At 35.8% G+C, this 24,501-nt stretch overlaps 1 protein-coding gene across 15 annotated transcripts in view; it reads left to right on the top strand.

Moving 5' to 3' along the window:
* SOX5 (SRY-box transcription factor 5) overlaps positions 1–24,501 on the top strand; it is a 951,808-nt gene that overhangs the window by 237,150 nt on the left and 690,157 nt on the right. For 11 of the 15 annotated variants that reach the window (XM_070494048.1, XM_070494062.1, XM_070494059.1 and 8 more), the window contains one exon: positions 13,507–13,603. The gene's annotated coding sequence lies outside the window, so the exon portion shown is untranslated. The remainder of the gene's footprint in view (positions 1–13,506; positions 13,604–24,501) is intronic. The other 4 variants (XM_070494061.1, XM_070494052.1, XM_070494053.1 and 1 more) reach the window with 1 other exon arrangement.

The following is a 24,501-nucleotide window of genomic DNA, read 5'->3' as shown; positions in this document are numbered from 1 at the left end:
GCCTTTGGAACATTGATGTTGACCTTGTTGGAACTTTGTCTATAATCGTGATAAGTCCTTCAATAAAGTCTAACAGAAAATGACATTTAAATTTCCCAGTGATTTATTAACCCTCTGAATACTTTGTGATGTCCTATGCCCATCTTAGCACAGAGATACTCTTATGACACTTTATTCATATATTATTTCCTTGAATGCCCAATGCCTAATGACTTCATATTTAAAAAAAAATAGTCAAAGATGAATAATAACAATATAAACACTAGATAATACTGAGCATTACCTATTTCCTGATAAAAAGTGAGGAATAATCTTTGAGGGTAGCAAAGGATAGTAAAAGTTCGTCAGCCATCAAGCTGCAACCCCGTTTTTCAAAGCAGCTATGTGACTTTGGCCTTGTGTCTGGCCTTGCGTTTCCTCACGTATAAAATTGGGAGATGCATTAGCCCTACTTCTTCGCCTGACCTACTCCTAATCATCCTTCAAGATTCATCTCAGTCATCCTTTTGTTTGAGAAGCTATTGCTGACTCCCAGAGGAGGCTGGGTTCCCTCCCTCTGCATACTCCATCAAAGTCCTTTTGGCATTCTGTTGAAGCTATCTGTTTATTAATTTCTTTCTCTCTTTAGAGCTTGAGCCCCTTAGGGGCAAGGACCATGCCTTTGTACCACAGAATGTGGCTCAAAGTAGGAGGCAGGAAACCAAGGTGGTTAAGGACACTAGCCGAGTTCACATCCCACCTCTGAACCTAAATCTTGGCTCCAACTTTGATTGGTTATGTAGCCTTGGCCAATTTCCTTAATTTACATAGGCTATTGTTTCCTTCTGTGGAATAAGGATAATAATGGCTGCTTCATCAGTGTCATTGTCAGAATAAACTTGTTGTATTTAAGCTCCTAACAAAGTGCCTGTCATATAGAAATCACTCAATTAATTCTATTACTACTATTATTATTAGCCAAATACATTCTTGTTGAAATAAACTTAGCATTATATTGTGTGATTTTTAAGGTACTTTCAGATATTAGAATCTATGATCATTCCATTCTGTTTACTAAGAAATAAAAATAGATGCTTTTAACCTTCTGAATTTGGAAATGGGGACAAAATGGTCATCAGTTAAAATGCGATGCATAATGTTATTTGTGTGCATTGTTAAGAACTGTGAAGGGTCTGAGATTCTTACCCTATTTGCAAGCTAATACATCAGCCTGCTACAATTCATGGATGCTGGCAGAAGACACTGGAATCCTGGATCAGAGAAAAGGACAGTTTATCTCTCATAGTAATAGTAGTAACCAGAGTAATAGCCTTTGTATCAGTTCCATGAGCCCTAGTTCCCGCATGGTGATTCAGAGAGCCTGATGATGCCTGCACTTCATGGGGAGAAAATCTAAGATTGGGGAACCCAACTCTTTTATATCAGGCAGTGAGCATGCTTAACATTTGTCACTAAGTGAGACATTATCCTGTTAAACTTGACAGTAAACAAGCCTGCTCTTTCCTCTTGGGGGAGACACTATCTCTATCTTCTAAGGCTTTGTCTGTACAAATAGTCTTAAACGGATGCTTCCTGAAGAAACACGTCAGGTGCCTTCACTTGTAAGAAGTGTGAACACTCAGAGTTCTTTGGCAAGAAACACAAGAGACTCATCGAGAATGGTCTCTCAACATGGAAATTTCCATTTCTATAGAGTGGGTTTATAGCTTTCATCAGATTCATAAAGGGATATGTGAACTAAAAAAATTTAAGTCTCTAAGTCCCTAATTCATTATTTAGGTGCTAGCATGTCTGAGGACACCAAAGGGTAAAGACTAAGGAAGCAAGACACCACATGGGAGATACTATGAGGCATCTTGATGACTGAGGCAACTTGCTGCCCAAGATTCAGGGCTTTTATTTGGCTCATATTAAGCCTAGAACTAAGTCCAGAGGTGGTACCCTGGACTCTGTCCATAGGAAACAGAGTTGAGAGCCCAGGCTTCAGTGAGGAAAGTGAAGAGGGTAAGGGTAAAGAGTGACAGCATTCTCTGTGAAGAGGGTATTATTAATTGTTATAACGCTTATTGAAATAATTTAGCATATAAAAAGATAACCAAATTCATTTTTAAGATTGGATGTGCATTGTTGTGGATTTTTTTGATGTATGCTATACCTAACAGAAAAGTCAGAGATTACTCCCTTGACTCAAATTTCCATTTTCATTTCATGTTATCAAAATGTGTGCTTCTGACTTTCCCCATCTGCATCGCTTTATTTTCAACATTCTTATAAGCAAAGTGTTATAAATACCATGACAAATTATTTTATGATCCATTTATCTCGGTAATGGTGACCTCTGTCACTTGAACTACTGTTCAATGTATTGTCAAACAGCAAAGATTAAGGCGTAGGGCATTTTGTGGAATTAGTGATGAACCAAGAGCTGATAGTCTTATGCCAAACCTGTCATTAGTACTCAGCAAATGTTACATTCTGAAAGCATTATTATGATTATGTAACAAAAATAAGAGACAAAAACAGATGGGTTAAATAAAAATACTGCTAATCCAGGGTTTCTCAACCTCAGCACTATTTACATTTTGGACTGGATAATTCTTTGTTGTGGGGAGCTATCCTGCATGCTGTAGAATGTTTAGAAGCATCCCTGGCCACTACCCACTAGATGCCAGTAGTATCCTCCCCAGAGTCACAATCAAAAATGTCTGCAGACATTGCCAAATGTCCCGCAGGGGTCAAAATGCCTCTCGGTTGAGAACCACTGTGCTGTTCCCATTTTTAGAAGGGGGAGCATTCTATCAATGAATGAGAAGGTGAAAAGAGAGCATAGCATAATCGTGATGAATGTTCATAGCTCCAGAAGTAAATTAACGTTTCTATAGTTTGACAGATTTCAAAGTGATTTTTCTGCCAGTTCCTAAAGTGCTGCGTGTGATCCGTTACAGAGCATGGTGGCTGGGAAAGAAGAGTGGATTTGGGTTCTTGCCTTTTTTCTGCTGCTTTGTGGTTTTGTGATTTGGGGTCAAATCATAGTTTTTCTGAGTTATTTTTTAGTCTGTAAGAGAGGGATCATCCTGTCACACCTACCTTCGAGAATAGCTGTGAGAATCAAATGAGAGAGTGTAAGTGAAAATACCGTGAAAAGTCTACAAAGCTCTTTAATGGTGAGGATGAGAAAAAGTGAAATGATTTTAAGAATTTCTTGAAAATTTTAGAGCATTCCTTAAAACAAGTAGAGGAACCCTGGGGCATCACAAAGGAGGATTTGCGAATCACTTCTTTTGAAGATGCCCTCTACCCCTGCTTAGCTCACTTTTCTGTGTGCTTGGTTGCCATGTGCTGAGTGGCTGTGACAGAAGGCACAGTTGAAGGAATAGTGGAAAGGCTTGGCTGACAGCAGCAAGGATGCAGCACTCAGTGTTCAAAAAGCCTAAATACTTTGTTCATGATGCCTCAATGTTCAAGAGTATCTATAAGTTGAGTAACTAGAAATTTAAGAAGGGGGAAATAAAGTTAATATAGTAAATTTATTAAAAATGGATATTATTGAGGGGCCGGCCCAGTGGCATAGTGGTTAAGTTGGTGTGCTCCACTTTCAGTGGCCTGGATTCACAGATTCGGATCCCAGGCATGGACTTACACCACTTTTCAGCCATGCTGTGGTGGCATCCTACATAAAATAGAGGAAGATTGGCACAGACGTTAGCTTGGCAACAATCTTCCTCAAGCAAAAAAGAGGAAGATTGGCAACAGATGTTAGCTCAGGGCCAATCTTCCTCACACACACACAAAATAAATAGAATAAAAATAAATGGGTATTATTGATTTAAGTAATAATATATCTGACTTATGATGTTATGGGTCTTTTATTAACTAAAAATGCTTTCTGAGTTTTATTTAACAGCTTTATCTTTGGTCAGAAATGAATATCCTTTCTCTATTTGATGCTAAAACCTTTTTAATAATGCAGAATTGCTGCAAACTTTTCCCCTTTTAAATATTTAATGCTAGCCTTTCTTGCCTGAAATTGTATGAAAATATATGCCTGAACTTTGAGAAATAGAATAGTTTAGTCTCAGATTAGAGTGGATCTGATGATCCAGTGTACCATTCACTTCGGAAATCCTGTTCTTAAAAATCTGACAGACGGTCCTGTGGTCCTTCCTTTATCTTCTACCTGTCCTTGGTATGGAATATGTTTAGGAGATTTTGCGTATGAGAAAACTGAGGCCTAGATAGATGAAGCTCACTCGGAGAGTAGGTAGCAAGGCCAGAAAGTGAGCCATGCTGTCTGAATCCAGAGCCATTGTTAAACCCTAAATCATTTTGCTTTGCTCCAATCATTCCTATTGCTGGACAACTCATTTGAAAAAAGTTATTTTTCACAATTCACTGAAATTTACCTCCCCATAATCGTGCCTTCAAAACAAGAACAATACTTGTTCTTTCATGTGCAGCATGAGACAATCTATCTGTGTATACTTTTCCAAATGGCAACCCTTCAAATATCTGATTGTTCTTAATGACTGGTGCCCTCCCCTACTCTTAAGTTTGATGTTTTTCAGACTGAATGTATCTTCTCCTCCTAATTGTACCTGATTTAGGACAATTGTCATACATGTTATGTTACTAGTTGACTTTTTCTGGTGTTGAATACTTAGCTAGTTCTCTACCTTTGGATGGAAACCAGTTCTGGAACCAGTATTTGAAATATTGTCCTACCATTGGGCACTGATTTTACCTAATTTTGATTTGGACAGTCTGTAATTATTAACTGTATTCTCTTTTATCCACTCGCACATCTCATTCTTTGCTTGCATTGTGATTGCTTCCATTAAAAATTACAAAATCTTAAATACTGCATGATTTCACCCATATGTGGAAGATAACAAATACATGAATAAAGAGAACAGATTAGTGGTTTCCAGAGGGGTAGGGGGTTGGGGGGTGGGCAAAAGGGACAAAGGGGCACACATGTATGGTGATGGATAAAAATCCGACTACCGGGCGTAAGCACGATGAAGTGTATTCAGGAATTGATAAACAATAATGTACACCCAAAATTATACAATGTTATAAACCATTATAATCCCAATAAAATTACTTGAAAAAATACAAAGTCTTCTTGAACTATCCTTAAAACACATCTTTTCATCTTGATATTTTTATAACAATACTATATTAAAGTAAGTTAAACTCTCGGCTTGTGGATTTAAGTCCATCATTTCAATTTTAAGATCTTTTTACATTTTACAATTTCCTCACAGATTAGAGTTCAAATTTGATAAGTATGTCTTCATCTGGCTATATGATCACGGCATAATTATTCAAGTGTTTGGGGTAAGATAAAATCATGAATATTATTTGTATCCTTTCCCATTAATTATTAAGCACATGTCTGTTTCGAGGAAATTTAATCTATATGTTTGATTCATAGTCCCATAATTTTTCAAAATGTAATTTTGTAAGAGCCGTCTAACATCAGTCATTTTTATAGGGGGTGTGTGTGTGTTCGCTCCTAACATCAGAAGGTCATGTTTTGTTATGAATAAACAAATGCCTATATGTTAAACACGTCTAAGACATAAACTTGCTTAACTAGTCTCTACCATCTACTATTGGAAAAATATATTTTCGTGACAGATTGAGCTACCTCCTTAAAATAGACTGAGCAGATTCCATGATGTCAGGCACTGGGATAGAATTTCCAAGAGCAGTAGTAGGTCTCTGTTACTCCTTGATTGGCCCGTAGATTAAGACAAGTCAGTAAAAAAAAGGATATCAACAAGCAATTGACAAAAGATAAGAATAGATTGTCTGGTATATGAATACATTATGAATATTATATAGAGAAAACCTTACTTCAGGAAGGGCAAATATTGGACCAGCATACCGGGCTCCGTGCTGTTGAAAGGGTCCTATACTTCAGGTGGCCCTGACCTGCTTCAAGGGAGCTGTGAATAAAGGATAAATAATGATTCTGCCAGTAGGTGATGAAAAGTAAAATAAAATAAGCACTCTATATGGCCAGGGTTCAACCAGAAAGACAGAAGCCACTGTGATTATTTTAAAAAGAGGGATGTAATGTTGGAAAATTGTTACACACTGACAATAATAAATCGTAAAAGAGTAACCTAGAGGTCAAGAACAGCAAGAAGTTGCTACCACCCTTATGCTGGGAGACGCAGAGAGGAGGCAGGGTTACCAGGGTCGCCGGATGGAAGCTGTGACCATGGGGGCCTGTCTGGCCATAGATGGAGTCAGTAGAGATGGAGCTGATGCCTGAGATGCCTGGCAAATCAGAGAAGGAGGGTGAGAAATGCAAATAGCAGAAGGTTGATAGATGTTGATCCTTGGAGATGGTTGGTGGGGCTTTGTTTTACTGGTGTCTCTGTTTTGAGTATGTAATTGTCTATAAGAAAATGTTGAAAAAAATAGTAAATGAAAGAGAGAAAGAGAGAGCCTGAGGCGTGTAAGCACACACACGCACACGTGCACCCATGCACACACACATGCGCACCATGGCACTCGCCCGCCCTTACACTGTGCTCCAATCTCCTCCCGGTAGCTGAACTCAGCTGGCAGGGTACCCTGGGAAACTTGATCCACAGGGGTCAGCCCATATCAGGGGTCAGCAGAGCAGGAGAAGGGCAAAGAAAGGATCGAAGGCAAAGGGGCTGGCAGACCCTCACAGGACAGATGAGGCAGTGGCTCTCTTCCCTCTGTCCATACAAAGTCCTAGCTAGAACTTCCTGTTGCTCTCTGTGGCTTTCTGAACCATAGAAACCCCCTATCTAAACCTAATTTTGTTATTATAAAAGTGGGATTGGGGATACACAATGTGATTATTTGACCCAGCCTCTGGCTGTGAAACCCACATTAAGACTTTGGACACTGCAGTGTCAATATAATACACCAAGTGTTTTACACACTTCCTGTGCACTTCCATTTACATGAATTCTACTTAGTAGTCTTTACAAGTACTTATGAATATCAGACAAGCTCCAGATCAACTGGAATACTCATGGATTCAGTTTCAAATCCTTACCTCGCAGAGAGAGTAACGAATTGGCAAGGAATGATCATAATTAAAACTTTGGTCTGTTATATAGTAATGGTCTTCAGCACACATTTGTCACATTTGGTTGACAATAAGAAAAACTGTACTCAAGTTTTTGTATGTTCAGCCACAAAGACTGAAAATTAAAATGAAACATAGCACAATGGAAGTATGCTAACTATGTAATTATTTGAATTAACATATAAAACATTACTATCATATTGGAATCCATCTCTACTGATTTTGTATTAATAAGTGGGTACTTGGTTCTCAAAAATCTTTTAACTCTGAAGAAGATTGGGTTTAATACTAGAAATAACACTTTCCTAGCTACGACAACTATAAAGTCTCTTCTGCGGCCATCCTGTATGGTTGTTAACCATATGTTGAAATGTTGACCATTTTCTGAATGGTCCACCTAAGGAGACATCTTTCTCTTATTCACACAGAGGCGCTCTATCTGCTAGCAACTGCCCTGACCTTCTAGGACTGATATTATTAGGGGGAAAATATTGCCAGGAGAAGTTTCATTGCCTTCTCTAAAGAAGTTTTACTTTTAGTATCCAAATCAGGATTCTAGGAAGCTCCCATGAAGAATATCTTGGCTCTGAGCAGGACAGAGCCACATGCTGGTTTTAGATTTTCAGGTTTGCCTGTTTGTGTTTAGGCCAAGAACACTTTATTTATCTTTACTACTTTGTTTTATTGTTTTTTTTGTGAGGAAGACTGGCCCTGAGCTAGTATCTGTTGCCAGTCTTCCTCTTTTTGCTTGAGGAAGATTGTCGCTGAGCTAAAATCTGTGCCAATCTCCCTCTATTTTATGTGGGATGCCACCACAGCGTGGCTTGATGAGTGGTGCTAGGTCTGCGCCCAAGCTGCGAACACATGAACCTCGGGACGCTGAAGTGGAGCATGTGAACCTAATCACTATACCACTGGGCCGGCCCCTACTTTGTTGTTAATCCTTCTTAATCATTCATGTGAGAGTAAACCTTTAATTATATTAAGATCAAGATGGGGATCACGAAGTGTTTTTCTGTTTTCAAATGATCATTAAGGCTATGCTATGTTCTCAGTGTACGTGTACTAATGTACCTTTGTACTAATATATGAATTAGTATTGCATATGTTACAGAAGCTAAAGTATTTCAATAACTTGGTTAAAGAAACTTGCATAAGCCCTGAATTTATTTATTTATTTTTTTTGCTGGGAAAGATTCTCCCTGAGCTAACATCTGTTGCCAATCTTCCTCTTTTTTTTTTTTTCCCCTCCTCAGAGCCCCAGTACTTAGTTAAATGTTCTAATTGTAGGTCCTTCTAGTTCTTCTATGTGAGCCGCCAGCACAGCATGGCTACTGACAGATGAATGATGTGGTTCTGCACCTGGGAACCAAACCCAGGCCGCGAAAGTGGAGTGAACTGAATTTTAACTGATAAACCATCAAGGCTGGCTCATGAATTTAAAGTTTTTAAATACAGTTTGACTTATTTATACAAAAGCAAAGCCATATATGCATTTAGGAAGAGATTTTTCATTTGGGTCAAAAGGGATGGGTTTTAAGGAGTGGTTGGCTGACGTCAGACTGGGTCAAATCCCAGATCTAGCACTGCCTTAGACAACTATCAAGATTCCTAACTTCCCTGTGCCTCTGTGCTATAAAATGGACCACCTGTGGAGGTTTTTATGAAGATCCAGTGTGGTGGATCCAAGTGTAAAGCACTTAGAACAGCGCATTGTGGGTAGATAGCACTAAAAATATCTCCTATTAAATTCTTTATTTAATATTTAAGAAAATTTTTAATCAAAATTCATTTTGATTAAAAAATATGAACTTTTTCTTGAGTTATCATTTGTTTTCCTGTTAAAATTAGGTAACACTTCTTTTCTCCAGGCTTTCTTGTGCCTGTTGCCTCTTTCTCTATTAGCCCCTTATCTGTCTATCCTTGTGCCCTGATACTCTAATTGAATTGTTCTGAGATAAGGGCTTTTGATCCTAAACATCTGGGTGTGTAGATATTTTGTGAGATGCTTTTTATCTCTTATTTGTGTATTCCTCATTTACTCTTTTCCTCATGTTCCTGAAACTATCCTACTTATGGATCATGTATATTCCCTTTGTCTGACGTTGGAAAACAACAACATAGCAAAGAGCAGTGGAATTGAGATTTGGCTGTATATCTCCATAGCTCCTCCCCATTTTTAAATTCTTTAAATCTCTGAAATAGAAAATCAGAAATTTGTGATGCTTTGAAATCACATAGGAACGTAGTTTTTCTCTTACCCCTCTTTTGGGGGGGTGATGGTGTGGGGGTGTGTGTTTACTCAACATGTGTATATTTTCTACTTTCCCCATCTGGCATCTGCCTTAGCACCAGCCTTGCTAGCTGTTCTGTGTCAAGAGTACTTTAGCCTTTTCATTATGAAAGAGAAAGAAATGAAATAATATAGAAAAGAAAATCTTTCCACCGTCCCCCTCCCCACCTCACTTTTTGTTTGGTTGTTTCTAAGCAAGTTTCTTGCCATTTACCTTTGCATTTGCATTGCTTATTGATTGGCAATTTGAAAATTGTTTATTGTGCTCTTTTGTTTCACTGTTCAAGAGCTAAAACAAAAGCTACCAGGCCCTGCGAGGTACACATTTGCATGCGGTGAGCGTTGCCCGAGGAAAAAGTAATTGCTAATGCATATTTATGTGGCACAAATTTGCCATTTGTTTATGCATAAAATTATCAATAGTGCAGGGCGGCCCAGCCGTAGAAAATGGTGACCTTTTTAGCTTAATAAATAGAAATCAGCTGTTATTGTGAAGAGATCAGCCATTTATTCTTTGTTGAGGGACATTGCCGGGAAAATGCAGATTGGGGCTGGCAATATCATTAAATGGAAGGCCAATGACCCTTTCGGTAGAGTCTATTATACTTTATCTAATAGGGGATAAATGACTCTGGTTGGCAAATGGAATAAAGAACAACAGATTTTTTTTTTTTCTTTTGTAATTTTATAACTATGTGGATTTTAAGCCAGTAACACTGAACAGGAAATCTCATGCTGACCTGTTGCTAGAATTTGCTCGTAAAGTATCTGTTTTAAAGATGCTTTTCCTATTCATTATTCTCTGACTATTTTGATTTGTTCCCATTGAAACAAAAAATAATAAGTCAAATGATATTTTTTCAGGAAAATAGGTTTCCCTTTAGTTTTTAGCTTTCTTTTTCTTTTTCTTCTCTTTTTTTTGGCCATACTTGTATCTTTGTATTGCAGATGTCTTTGCATTTTACATGGTTGTTCTATATTTGATGTCTTAAAAATATTACAGGTAGAAGAAGATATTCTGAAAATAAAATTACCAATAGATTGTAAACTGAGGTGTTTTTTTTTTTTAACTAAGTATACTACTTTCTAAGAGATAAGAATGTCTTTTGAATAAGTCTGTGTGTCCTTTGGATTAAAGAATATTCTGTAAATATAAAACTTCTCATCAGCATATTTTCTTACTATGTAAAAAACCAACAGCGAGTCTTTGTATCTTTTTTGGTTCTTTCTCTGCTGTATCTGATGGATGAAATGCCCTCAGTCTCCCCAGAGCTCTCCTGTGACTCTGATTTAATGTGGTGTGACCCCACACGACATTTATTTGCCTAATATCTTTTTGGTGTGTTAGTGAGCATTTCTGCCTTTTAGGATTTTTTATCCAACTTTTTTAATCATTATAGAATTCACTGTTAAATGGAAGTTATGATTGTTTTTTCAATATTGTTTTGTAATATTTGATGCACTCAAAATTTTATGTAAATACTGAAGCCAGATAATGAAAGAGAGACCTGTAAACCCACCTCAGAACATGGCGAAGCTCTTTGAAACTACCTGCCTGCTCCTTTCTGATTGTGTTTCTTACACAAGTGCACCACACCGGGTTTAAAGTTTCTACAACAGTGAGTTTGCAGCCCCCAGTCTTTCCCTTGTGCTGCACTTTCGTACGACAGTGCGTTCTGCAGCTGGTCACCAGAGTGACTGAGGAATCTTTTACTGGCAGAAATGGGTCTGTTGTTCCTTTTCAAGGTAGAGGATGTAAATAGGATTCAGACACCAGGCTACATTAGTTCATAAAATGAATATATTTGTTATGTCATTTATAAGGTATTGATTTTAGGTCCATTAGATTCATAGTCCCTAGTGGGAAAAAAAACAGTGATTTAATGGGTAGGCTGGAATTCCGAAAGGAAGAGCAGTAGTGATTAACCCCTTCTTCCTCAACTCCCTGTCCTGTTACAGAATAGTGTTAAGTAGCTGAGAAGAGGGCTCTAGGGGAAAGGAATGGTTTATCATCAGTCTTCCCTGTACTTTCGAAGGGATCACAAAACAGATTTCAGCTGGGTTATTACTGTGTCTCTGAATGTGATAGAACAGATCACTCGGGGTTGGTAAGAGTTGCCAAAATTATGTTTTATAAGATAATTTTTAAGTTAATGAATGCATTTTATTTTTACAAAACCCAAAGTATATTTATTTAGAGGGTCTTAGTAATTTAAAGTATTATTTAGGGAGATTATAGGATATGAAGGAATCAAACTTAGATTTTTGTTTTTTAAAGAAAAATGATCTTTTTCTCAACTCCATGGAAGGGAAGTTCATTATGGTGTCATGCTAGTTACACCCTTTCTCAGCCAAGTTTTAAGTGATATTAGTGAGAATGGCCATCACAGTAATTTTTAAAATAGGGTGTTTCCTGTTCCATAAATACCTAGAAAAATATTGGTTTATACAAACCTCTTTTCTGATAAGAGGATGACTGAAATATCGTTTCACTTCTATGTAATTAAATTCGGGCGCAGAGCGCTCATAATAATTCTAGTCAATTTCACCCAACTAATGTTTCTGCCACCTAAAAGGAATTTTCTCTCAGGCTGTTTTGGCAGTTGCATATTCATTCTTATATCTGAAAATAACTAATTATAATATAGGTAGGACATTTTTTAAAATTCCAATTGTATTTCCAATCTTCTGACATACTAATGTGTTACGGCTGGAGAAAAATATGCCAACTGAAATCTGGCATCTCAAAACTTGACCTGACATAAAGATTATAGTATCAACAAACATTTTTAGAATTTCATATTTTAATTCAAGTTTTTCAAGTTCTGTGACAAAAATATAAAAATACAGGCTCCCTCTTGTGGGTAAAATTACCAGCTGTGCGTTTCTGTGTTGCCCACATATAGGATATGGCAAAAGTTCTCTGTTTCATTTTTAAGTAAATTCTACTGTAGTAGTGTTTATATTTGGTCAGATGTGACATCTGATTTAGCTGAAGAAAAAGTAGAGTTTGAGGTACATTTTTTGGGTACCATTTTTAATGAAAATAAATGAATTTTTTAAATTGGAAGACTATGTATACACAACTTTTATTTTACTGCAGTGGCATAATTTCTGATGTTCAACATTTTTAATAACTTTTCTCATTTTGAGATAATCTTCAATGGATTTCATTAGTGAACTAGTGAAATAATGTGGAGTCTTCCACTTGTCAGCGTGGTGACTTTGGATTTCTGTGCTAATTAACAAAAGTTCTGATACTGGAATGAAGTAAAATGTCTCCCTCCCAATTATGCCACAGATCGATACAGTATCGTAATAACACTACTCAGATACCATAAACTTTGTGATGAAAACTGAATAATCAATGGCATGATAAGCATGAACACTGAAGCGTTACTCACTTCTCAGAGAATTGGACTGATAGTGAAGAGACTGAGCTGGAACCGAGGCTGTTCCCTAGGGGGTCCTGCTTTCAGAAGTGGAGTCTTGGGAATTTCAACTGGATTGCCAGAGACCATTTCTGTCCAGCCTGGGGAAACTGGTAACAAAGCCAGAGTTTTATTCACTCCTGAAAGTGGCAAGAGCAGTATTTCTGATGATGAGCTGGGCAGTACAATCATAGAGATATACAGCAAGGAATGTGAATGTAGAGATAGCTGAATGACTCCTACTAAACAATAATTGTGTTGACTCTTGCTGTCGTACATTTGAATGGAATCAAGGAAAGGATCTATGAGGGCACCCGAAGATCTCTCATAAATCATTCCAAGAAATAAGAATTTACCTTAATGTTGTCTGTCCTAAAGCATCTGCAGGATGTTTACATGAAAATCAGACAAATGAACAACTTGCAAGGGGATTGACATATATGTATATATACATATAACAATTATATGCATATAAGTTTTCAGATTAATTCTGGTGGCATTATAATGTCAAATTAATGCCTCTTTTTCCATAAACAATAACTTTATTATATTTATATATTTTTAATATATATGTATATAATTTATGTATAGATACATTTGTTTTGGAAACCTTAGACATCTGTTACTTCCAAAGTCATACGTTGATATACTTACTAGGAAGGAGCAATGCACTGTTAATGGTCTACTTGTATTTTTTCTAGCATTCCTCTTGCTGATGACAGAATTCCTGTCTGAATCTATTTACAAGATTCTGAAGGCTGAACAGAGAATTTTGGCACTGCACTGGGTAAGAAAAAGGTATGTTCATAAAACACGTAACGCACACCTTTGAAAAGTCAATTACTACATTTGCTACTTCACAAAAATGGAAGTGTATCTGCCTTCTCTTATTTTAATTTATAAATAAAATATATGACGTAGACATATAAAATTATAGTACCTAGTCCTTCATATTCAGGTGACAACTGGATTTGTGTTTATTATTTTGAAACTCATTATGAAAGTAACGTGTCTAAACTGGCAGATGATAGCAACGTTTCTTTTCATTTTCTTAATGAGATACACTTTTTTTGAAGTTGTGAAAGTTTTTCTTCTTCATTGAAAAATGTTTTTTAAAACATTAGGTGCTGCTTTTTTGTTGTTGGCACAAAAGAAATACTTTGGGTCACAACGGGCAAGTCACACATTTTTACAAAAATTTCCATAGACTATTAAGTATTCCAGGGTATGTTTTTGTAAACAAATACAAAACTGCAATTTTGCTGAGGCCAAACAGAGATTTTCCTATTTGCTTGGCAGAAAAATTTGGTGGGCATCTATCTGTGTGTGCATTTATGAAACGCTTGTTTGTCTTTTCAAAAAAGTTAAACCCTTGGGAACAAGAACTGAAAGTTCAACCACAGACCTAGAGTTGAGAATCCTTTCATAGTCCTGTGCCTGACTAACTGTCACATGAGTGACAGCAGTAAAGGTTGGGGGTAAGGGATCCTGTTGTTCAGAAGTCTGTCCTTAGTAAGATGGAAAAGGAATTCTCTTTCTTTTTCTCCTAAAAAGAATAATGAAAAAGTGGTCTTCTCGCACAGTGAACTAAAACTTATTTATTCAATAACCCACTCTTAAAGTCTTATGCTTTGTGTTTCTAGAACTTCAAGATACAAGTTTTTTTGTGAAAACCCTTAGAATCAAAGGCAGTTGTTACCTTCTTTAAAAACTAAATGGTTAAAATCCTAAATAGTATTTTTAAAATATTTATAAATAAGACTGCATATATTCACAGACTAATGAAACAATATAGTATAGTGGAAGGCATAGTGAGTAATGGATTGTTACGCTAACAAAAGTGGAATAAGTCACAAATGAATGTGAAAATATGAAACTTCTATAGTTTTACAAGTAAACACACCAGAATAAATAAAATTAAAAGGCAAATGAAAAACTGAGACTATTTCTAATATATATGGCAAACATCACATGTAAAGAGCTGTTATTGTGTTATAAGAAAGGCACTAACATCTTAATTTAAAAGATAACGAGATATAAGAACCAATAATTAATGACGAATGCAATTCTAATACAAAAAGCTAATAAAGGAAATGCAAAGTTATGCCACACTTACTATCTAACAAGCAAAAGTAGTGTGGAATGATAATGTTATAACAAGAATGTGGGATGATGGATGTTTTCAATAATGTTGGAAAAAGGTTCTGTTTGTTCAACTTTCCAGGAAGTGGTTTGACCATCTCTGTTAAGAGCCTTAAATGTTTCCAAAGCATTTGATGCAACATTTCCATTCTATTCGTTTGGAAAAGATTGGGTTGCAAGTAATCCAAAATCGTTTTAAAAAGATAGCACTTGATATTTTTCTATAGGAAGTCTCTGTAGGCAATTCAGAGCTGGTTGGGTGGTTCCACAGTCATCAGTGACCCAGATCCTTTATCTTTTTCTCTGTCACTCTGAACACATGATGTATTTATTTATTTTATTTTTTATTTGTTTATTTTTATTTTATTGCAGTAACATTGGATTATAACATTATATAGCTTTCAGATGTACATCGTAATATATTTCGAATTCTGTGTAGATTACATCATGTTCACCACCCAAAAACTAATTATAGTCCATCACCACACATGTGAGCCTTTTGACCCCCCCCTTTCCCTATGGTAACCACCAATCCAGTCTCCGTTGCTATGTGTTTGTTTGTTGTTGTTTTAATCCTCTACTTATGAGTGAGATCATAGGGTATTTGACTTTCTCCCTCTGACTTACTTCCACGTAATACCCTCAACGTCCATCCATGTTGTCACAAATGGCCAGATTTCATCATTTCTTATGGTTGAGTATTATTCCATTGTGTATATATACCATATCTTCTTTATCCATTTTATCCCTTGATGGGCACCTAGGTTAGTTGCAAGTCTTGGCTATGGTGAATAATGCTGCAATGAACATAGTGGTGCATGTATCTTTATGCATTTGTGTTTTCAAGTTCGTTGGATAAATACCCAGCAGTGGGATAACTGGATCATATGGTGGATCTATTCTTAATTTTCTGAGGATACTCCATACTGCTTTCCATAGTGGCTGCACCAGTTTGCACTCCCACCAGCAGTGTACGAGGGTTCCCTTCTCTCCACATCCTCTCTAACGCTTGTTGTTTCCTGTCTTGTTAATTATAGCCATTCTGACCGGAGTGAGGTGATACCCCATTGTAGTTTCGATTTGCGTTTCCCTGATAGCTAATGATGTTGAGCATCTTTTCATATGCCTGTTGGCCCTCTGTATATCTTCTTTGGAGAAATCTCTGTTCAGGTCTTTTGCCCATTTTTTAATTGAACACACGATTTAACCTAGGGTTTTGGAATATCCACTATTGGTATTCCAACAATAATGTCCATACTCTATCAACAGGAAGGAAACATTCCTAGGAGAAGTTAGTGCTCCTTCCCTTCAAGGACATCTTCTGAAAGATGGCCACCACCACTTTCACTTACATTCCACTGTCTAGAACCTAGTCACTTGACTATGCCACACTTAAGAAGAGGCTGTAAAGTGTATTTTATATTCTGAAGATAAATTTGGGGGCAGTATTACTGTGGAAGAATAAGAGACGGGATATTAGGGCCCAACTAACGGTATCTGACAATTTCACTTCAAAGAATCTAACTTAATGAAATAATTAAAGAAGGAGATGCGATTTATGTAAATATGTTTATTTTCATATATTTATAATGGGAAGAATTTGAGATTGACTAAATTGTCTGGCAATAGAGCAGTAGGTTGATAAATTTGAGTGCGTTCATATTACACAGTCAATAATACATTTTTAAAGAATTTTTAAAGACACATGAAATTATGCATGATGCAATGTTAAATGAAACAAGTCAGAATCCACACTAAAGATACAGTGTATCTCCAAATTTGTGTGTGTACACACACACAAATGCACACACATATATACATTCACACATACATATAGTACTTCCCCCTTATCTGTAGGGGTTGGTTTCAAGACCCCAGTGGATGCCTGAAACTGCAAATGGTACCAAACCCTATGTATACAATGTTTTTTCCTATAGTTAACACTTATGCACTGTGGCCATAACTTTTTCAGTTTGAGATACAACAGCAAAACTAGCACAAATTTCTTTTTCCTTCTTCATAATTTTGTGGGTAGGAGATTAGTTCTTACTGTAGATTTTAGCAACCTCAGCATATGATTTTTTTCTTTATTGAGTCAAGAACTTTTACCTTTTCACTTAAGGGAAGCACTTTACACCTTCTCTTTGGCGTATCTGAGTTGCCAGCATCGCTACTCTTGTGCTTTGGGGCCAATTGTTAAGTGAAATAAGGGTTACTTGAACACAAGCACTGCCATACCACAATAGTCCATCTGATAACTGAGATGGCTACTAAGTGACTAACAGGCAGGTAGCGTATACAGTGTGGATACGTTGGACAAAGGGATGGTTCAGGTCCCAGGCAGGATGGAGCAGCATGGTGCAAGATTTCATCATGCTATGCAGAATGGTGTGCAATTTAAAACTTCTGAATAGTTTACTTCTGGAATTTTTCATTTAATATTTTTGGACCACAGTTGACCACAGGTAACTGAAACTAAGGAAAGTAAAACCATGGATAAGGGGAGACTACTGTATATATTATAAATACATAAAAAATTAACAGAACAAATAGCTGAAAGTAAATACATCAAATATTATTAGCTCTGGATCATGGAATCATGAGCAATTTCAATTTTCTTTATAGTTTACATGGTTTTATTTTCGAGTATGATTTAATATTAAAATTTGAGAACTATAAAAAGTATGGTATTCCAAAAGGTTTACATATGTTCCTTAGTACCCTGTTTAAAATACTACATATGTGTGCCTTCAAGGAGAGATGAAACAGCTTAGCACCCATCCTTTTTGACAATTTTTCTTGAAGTCAGTTTGCAACAAGCATTCTTTCTTGGTAGAGCCATACAGCCTCTTAGAAATCTTGATCATAGTGCAGCCTTTTAGTTTAGGACAGGTGAGATGCTATGCTGTAGTTCAGGGGCTTTGCACAAGCACGTGGAGGTTGCTGTAATCATACTTATTTCAAAGGCAAAGAGCAAAACTTTAAAGACTTTTCTTGTGTGTAAGTGAAAGAGGTTGAATACTACAGTTCTGGGTTCTGGAATGTGTTTTTTTCTTTAAGGATTTTTAAAAGTATTATGATACCCTAAAATATTAAAGGAGTGAAAACTTGATTCAAAGCTAAGTGAAAAGTCACAATTAGATAGCAACCTATGAGAAATCCTCTGCAGAAATTAGAGTGAGACCATTTTATTTTCCCCTGAGCCTAAGCTGACTTCCCTCTTTGGAACTTGTAAGAGAAGCACAATGTTGAGAGGCTTAGATTCTGGAGATACGCTGGATTCAGTTCCTGACTGTACCACTTATACCTGTCTACTGTTGGGTATGTTCTTTCACTATTGATGCCTTATGTGTAAAATGTAAATAATAATGGAAAACACTATACCTTGCACATATTTACCATGTGGACACTGGTGTAACTAAGCAGATGAAACAAAATAGACTTTAAAGCCCAAACCATTATTGGAGATGGTCACTTTATAAATGTTTGAAGTTTCAAGTCAATAGGAAGATAGTAGATAATTTTAAATCTAACTTCCTCTAATAACATAACTTTAAAATATATTGAGGAAAAATTGACAGAACAGCAAGAAGAAATAAACAAATCCATAAAACCAGTGAATATTAACTGACTTCTGTTAGTAACTGAAGGACTAAAATAGACAGAAAAAATAAGTAAGAATGGAGAGTTGAAAGAAAAGATTAAGAAACTTGACCTCATAGACATATGTAGAACCTTGCATGCAACTGCAAAATTCATATTATTTTGAAGAACACAGGGAACAGTACAAAAATTGACTATGTGCTGAGTCATAAATTAGATTTCAACCATTTTCAAATAATTGGAGTCATACCATAGTGAAATCAAGCTGCAAATGAGTAACAAAAATATAGCTAGAAAAAAAGTTTCATGATTAAACAGAAATCACAATAGTAATTATTAATATTTTAGACTAAACAAAAATGAAAATCTTACATATAGCAATTGTAGAATGCTCCTAAGTAGTATTTACTGGGAAATTTATTCCTTAAATAAATAAATTAGAAAAAAAAGAAAGGATAAAATTTAATAGGCCAAGAATTCATCTCAAAAAGAACAATAAACTCAAAGCGGTAAAAGGAAGAAATGAATAAAAGTCAGAGTGAAATTAATGATGTTGGAAACAATCATGTGAAGGAGAGGACCAAGAAAGACAAAAATTGATTGTTGCAAAAGATGAATAAATTTTCCAATCCTCTGATGAGACCGAGCAGGAGAGCAAGTGACAAGGAGCAAATAACCAGTATCAGGAATGACAATGGTGACATCACATGAGATATGCAGATATTAAACAGTCAATAATGAATATTGTGAACTTTATGTTGCCAACTTTATGTTGTTAAATATGAAGAATTGGATGAATGGTCAAATTTCTAGAAAAATATAACTTAGCAAAATTTACTCAAAAAGAGAATCTGAATAGTTCCATAACTATTGAGAAAATTTGATTTAGTGGGCCAGCCCTGTGGCCCAGTGGTTAAGTTTGGCACGCACTGCTTAGGCAGCCTGTGTTTGGTTCCCAAGCATGGGCCTACCCCACTCATCAGCAGCCATGCTGTGGTGGCGACCCACATACAAAACAGAGGAAGATTGGCACAGATGTTGGTTCAGGGCAAATTTTCCTCAGCAAAAAAAAGAAGAAGAAGAAGAAGAAAGAAAGAAAGAAAATTTAGTAATCAAAAATCTTCCTGCAGAGGGCCAGCCCTGTGGCTGAGTGGTTAAGTTTGTGCGCTCTGCTTCAGCATCCCAGGGTTTCACCAGTTTGGATCCTGGGTGCGGACATGGCACCGCTCGTCAAGCCATGCTGAGGCAGCGTCCCGCATGCCACAGCTAGAAGGACTCACAACTAAAAATATACAACTATGTACTGGGGGTCTTAGGGGAGAAAAAGGAAAAATAAACTCTTTAAAAAAAAAATCTTCCTACAAAGAAAATGTCACACCAAATGGCTTCACAGGTAAATTCAAGGAGGAAATAAGTCTAATCTTAGTTAAGTTTTTTCAAAAAATAGAAGAAGAGTTAATACTCCCCAACTGATTTTATAAGGATCGTATAACCTTAATACCAAACCTGGCAAGAATACTATGAAACAGGATATGTAAGGGCAAATTTCTCTCATGAATATAAATGAAAAAACCTCAACCAAATATTAGCAAACCAAATTTAGCAATATATAAAAAGGATCATTAAACGTGACCAAGTTAGTTTATTCCAGAAATTCAAAGTTTGCTAACATGTAAAATAATCAATCAATGTAATACAGATTAAAGGAAAGTATCATATGATCACTTAAATTAATGCAGAAAAAGCATTTAATAAAATTCAACATTTATTCCTGATTTTTAAAAGTTCTTAGAAAACTACAAACAGGGAAGAACTTCCTTAAAGTGATATAAGATACCCATAGCAAACAAATTATAATAATAAAATGTTGAAAGCTTTCCTTCTGTGATCAAGAACAAGACAAGGATATTTGCTATCTCCCCTACTATTTACCATTTTTTCTTGAGATGCTAGACAATGCAGTAAAGCAAGATAAAGAAATAAAGTAATTAGGATTGACAAAGAAACAACCAGCTATCATTATTGGCAGATGATATGTGTAAATAAGAGCATTTAGAAAGATTGGTGCGTACAATACACTATATAAAAATCAACTATTTCTATATATCATCATCAATTCTTACCTAGTATTAGGTATGAGAGATATGCAGTACCTTTGTGGGGGAAAATTGTGAAACTAAGAAATATTTTAAAGGCTGAAGAAAATGGTGAGATATATACCATGTTCATGGACTGAAACATCCAATATTGTAGAGATGTCTCTTACTCCTAAGTTGATTTATAAGTACAATGTAATCGGAGTCCAAATGCCAATTACTTGTTCTGTCTTTGCTTCTTTGTTATTTTTTGGCTAGTCTTTTTTTAATGTGTGTGTGTGTGTGTAATGTGACAAGTTAATTCTAAAATGCAAAAGATAAAGAATAGTCAAGATGCTCTCAAAAAAGGAGGAATGGAACAGAGTACTTGCCCTAACAATATTATAAAGCTTTATTAATTCAGAAATGTGGCATTACTGCAGGGGCAGACAAATAGACAAACGGGAGAGACTAGAGATCTTGGAAACAGACTCTTGCATATATGGACATTTTATTTGTAGTAAGGGTAGTACTTCCAAACAGTAGAGACATAAGAGATTTTTTATTACATGGCTCTGAGAAAATTGATTATTTATGGAAAAAAATGAAATTGGATCCCTACCTTATAACACACACAAAAATCAATTTCAGTTGGTCAAAAACTAAGTGTGAGAGGCAAAGTAATAAGAGAATTTCCTGTAAGAGAATCTCCTATATTCTCCTGTAAGAGAATCTAAGAAAATAACTGTATGACCTGGGAGTAGAGAAGGATTCCTTAGGTTAAAAAAAAAGCAGACATCCTACATTAATTTTTTAAATAGACTTTTTTTTTCAGGATAGTTTTAGGTTTATAGCAGTGTGAGCAGAAGGTACAAAGATTTCCCATATAATGCCTGAGCCACTTGTCACAAACATGCATAACCTCCCCCATTATCAGCATCCTCACCAGAGTGGTACATTTGTTACAATTTATAACCGACACATCATTATCACCCAGAATTTATCATTTACATTAGTGGTTACATTATTTTATTGTTTATCGGAAAGCATCATAAAAAGAGTGAAAAGGCAGGACATGGAGTGGTAGAATAAATTTGCAATACATCATTGACCAAGGTTGTATCTAGAATAGATTTTTAAAAACTGCTAATCATTGTAAAAATTCGCATGACCCGATAGAAAAATGGGCAAAAGAAGAAATTCGAATGGCTAATAATGTGTCCAAATGTCCAAACATATGAAAAAGTGCTTAATCTCAGTAGCAGTCAAGGAAATACAAATTAAACTCACAGTGAGATCCCACTACACATGCTCCAAAGTGGGGAAGACGAAAATGGCCAGCGGATCAAAGCATTGGCAAGAATGCAGAGCAACAGCAAGACTCATCCAGTGCTGGTCGGGATATAAATGGAAACAACCACCTTTGGATGGAGCACCTCGCAAAGTCGAAATTTATAGTCCCTCCCTGCTCAAGCATAGCAATCCTGTATATATATATATATATCTTCTAGAGAGAGAGGTGAATATGTATATCAGGAGACATGTACAAGAATGTTTGCAGGAGAAATATTTGTATTTGCCAAAAATTGGAAACAACTCAATTGTCATCAACAAGATGGAAAATTGTAGAATAGTTATACAGTGAAATATGAAACGATGAAAATGCAATAATTTTAGTGATCTAATTAATATTAAATGGGAAAGAGCAAAGACAGAAGAATACATACAGGATGATTCCAGGAAACAATTATATTGTTCAGAGATGCATTGTAGATGATCAAACTATAAAGAAAAGCAAGGAAATTGTGCTACAAGAGCGAGGGAGGGCTCTCTCTAGGATGAGAAAAGAGACTAAGCTGAAGGAGGGAAAGTTTGGGTCGGGGAGCACTTCTGACCCAAGGGAGAGTGCCAGTAACGTCCTGTGTGGTGGTGACATGCATATGTGCTTTCTTACCATTTGCTAAACTGTACATATTGTGTAGATATATTCATAATAAATGTTAAAATAATACAGCAAACAGTTATGATACATTGTATTTATTTCTTTAGTGGTGTATTATGTTTCAGGAGGGAAAAATGTGCTTGCAAATAGTGTAAATTAAACTGATACATCTTTCAAAATTAGGTAAAATAATTTAAGATGCTTATAAAGAATTTCCCACATTGGAAATGAAGAATAATAGGATAGTAAAATAAGCATTTATTCTTTCCAGTATTCCTTCTCTAAGAAATGTAATAAAGGATAGCGGGCATTGCCATTAGATTGAAAAAAAGTAAACTGCTTTGAGAACTATAAAATTATAAATATATTATTTATATAAATATTGAAATACATCGCCATGTTAAAGCATACTTTGCACGTATTAAGACTACCCACAGAAAGGCTTAGTTGAATATCAGACTTTATATTGCATTGACCAAAAATAATAAAAATCAGTACGTCATGTAGGTATTATAAATCCAAGGTTTTGCGGAGGTAAATTGAGGATAGTGGTTAGTTATACAATAGGTGGCGGTTGTTTTTGTTTTGCTTGTCTCTCTTTCTGTTAACATTCTTTTAAAATGTCACTGCATTTATAGTTATTTACTTTAACCATTTAGCCAGTTAATAATTTGTGATCCTAAGTGGTGGTTGCTTGTTCACGCCTTCTAGTCACCTTTCTCTTTTACTTGCAAATAAGCAAGCTCTTTGCTTGACTATTTATCGAATCCAATTACTTTTTTTCCTCAGTCACCCAAATCTAGAAAGTAAAACTCTTTATTGCTTGAAAAAGGAGAATAATCCCAATATATTGTAAATTGTCAAGTGAGTTCTTTATAATTAAAGATTACTCTGCAATATACAATTTTTAAGGCATTTATCCCGACAGGGTTCACTGGCCTTTGAGAATGAGCCACTTTGTTGACAAATCTATCATCTAAATTGTGCAACATTAATGAGAACTCTGAGCAGCACACTTTTACATTTTAATGTGGGTGGCAGTTTAAGGGAAAAAAAAAAAAAAACACCACCAGAACAAAATACTGAATATGATTGAAGTTGATTTAAAAAAGGTCTGCTACCTGTAGATAAAAATATGCATTACTCTGAACACATTATAATTAACAAGACTGTAAGGCTATGGTAAAATCTGATGACCCTCGGAAATCAAAACCCTGATTATTATTTAAAAAAAAAAAAAGAGAAAAGAAGGCACTCATTTTCACAGTTAGACAAATACAGGGCATGTGACGCTGCTTACCTGGGCAACTAATTGTCATGCTACACCTTCATCCACAGTTCTTTAGTGACATATTGTGAAACTGATTCATGAAAGTACTGTCTTTGATTTGAATTCCTCATTTGTTAATAACTGGTTATGTGATCGTGTATTTCCTGAACAGTGTAAAATTTCTATATCTCATTCTTTTTTATAACCGTTTATAAATCATTATAGGTCATCTTTTGTTGTTATACCGCAATCTCTTGAATTAGACTCCTTTTCTGATATACTTTCAGCTTAGTTTTCTCCAGTTAATGAAACATTGTAAGTAAAAACGTCATGAAGAGCATGCCAAAGGCATGTTTAAATCTAATGGCACTATACTCATAATTTTTTCCTCAACTCAAAATTATTTGTTTAAATGCCCGATTATACTTAATTGTCTTCATACTCTACCTACAAATATCTAATATTCATCTGAATAGTTTAGCATAAAGTTATTAAGCTTATTTTCTGGGTGTTTCAAGTGTATGTACATATGGGGGTATTTTATTAGTGAAATTTGAATTGCAGAGTTTATTTCAAAATGTACATCAACTTAAGTGACATAATGCGGTCACTGTAGAGATGCTCCATGGTGCTAGTCTCCGAACAAGATATTGCTACTTGAGCA

This window comes from Equus asinus, chromosome 22 (assembly GCF_041296235.1).
Source record: "Equus asinus isolate D_3611 breed Donkey chromosome 22, EquAss-T2T_v2, whole genome shotgun sequence".
Classification (NCBI taxonomy): domain Eukaryota; kingdom Metazoa; phylum Chordata; class Mammalia; order Perissodactyla; family Equidae; genus Equus; species Equus asinus.
This window is presented reverse-complemented; position numbering and strand designations above follow the sequence as displayed.